Here is a 1412-nt window from a genome sequence, read left to right on the forward strand (position 1 = left end):
CTCCAAGGGCAGTGCCGGCCCAGGTCTCTCCTCCACACCCATGGCTCTGGCCAAAGCTTGCTCCCCACTCCCACAGGCTGAATAAAGCAAATCAAAGACATTGCCTCTCTCTGCGTGTCTCTGTGGACCCTGGTGCATCAGGAGTAGCCACAGGCAGGAGAGAAAGGGGGAGGGGACGGAGGGGAAGGGAGAGAAGGGTGTTAGGAATGGTCAGACCATCTATGGGGCCATCAGAGCCATTGAGCTCAGCTCCACTTCATGGAGGGGCAAGTGTGGCCCAGAGGGAGGCAGCGACTCCCCCAGGGTCACTCAGCGAGTCAGTGAAGTGGCGCTGGAGCCTGAATCTTCCATTTCAGCACCTATAGACTCTCCTGATCATTGGCCCAATAACAGCCCTGTGTCCAAATGTACCCCCTCCCATTCTTCCCTATAGTTTAGTGTCCTTGGCATGGGGGCAGCGTGACAGCCCAGCCCAGAGGAATGACTGGAGCAAAGACAGCCACTGGCTGCAGGATGGCACCAGAGCTGCCCTCCTCTGGGCCGGTCACTGTGCATGGTCCGTGGGAGCACGTAAGGGGATACGAGGCTCAGCAGAAGCCTGGCCCACGAGGGGGACTGTGAAGGGTCTGGAGATGGCGTCATGTGCAGATTGTTGGGAAAAGGAGCCTACTGTGTGCCAGGGCTACTTAACCCTCACAACCAGCCTGTGAGGATGGTAACTGTTATCCTCACCCTACAGAGGGGAAACCATGGCTGAGAGAAGTGCTGCAGTTTGTCGAGGTCCTGCCCCAGACGGCATTCTAATAGAGGGTCTAGCATCAGCGTTAGAGTCAGATGAGCCTGTGTTCAAACAGGAAATCTGCCACTTGCTGTCTGTGCTTTTGGGCAGGGATATAACCCCTCTGAGCCTCAGATTCTGCATCTGTAAAATGGACAGAATGACAGGGTCGTAGTGAGCATGACATGAAATGATGCAGGTGAAACATTTAGCTGGGCCCTTGACCCAGGTAAACGGGAGCTTGCAAGGGGCAGACTTGTGATGTAGCCACCAGCCAACCGGCTGTTTCCATGAATATGTGGAAAGACCGCAGCGAGATAACAAGCTCTTCAGACGTGTAAGGAGTGGGAAGAGGCCCATGGGAGGGGCTCTGGAAGGCAGGCTTTAGGGGACTATAGGAAATATCCTTGAAGAACCAGAAAATTGGGAAGAACTTGTCCTGAGAGGTTGTGAACTCCTGGGTGCAGGAGCCATTCAGGAGGGAGGGGAGTGGACGGGAGGGGGGCCATGGGGAATTCAGGTTCCAGGGAGTGGGCTAACCTGTGGATTCCACACTGCAGCTCTGGGAGGGCCCAGAAGGGATCCTGCACCTGGGGTGTGTGTGTGTGTGTGTGTGTGTGTGTGTGTGTGTGTG

The sequence above is a fragment of the Myotis brandtii genome, unplaced genomic scaffold (genome assembly GCF_000412655.1).
Source record: "Myotis brandtii unplaced genomic scaffold, ASM41265v1 scaffold469, whole genome shotgun sequence".
In the NCBI taxonomy this organism is placed as follows: Eukaryota; Metazoa; Chordata; class Mammalia; order Chiroptera; family Vespertilionidae; genus Myotis; species Myotis brandtii.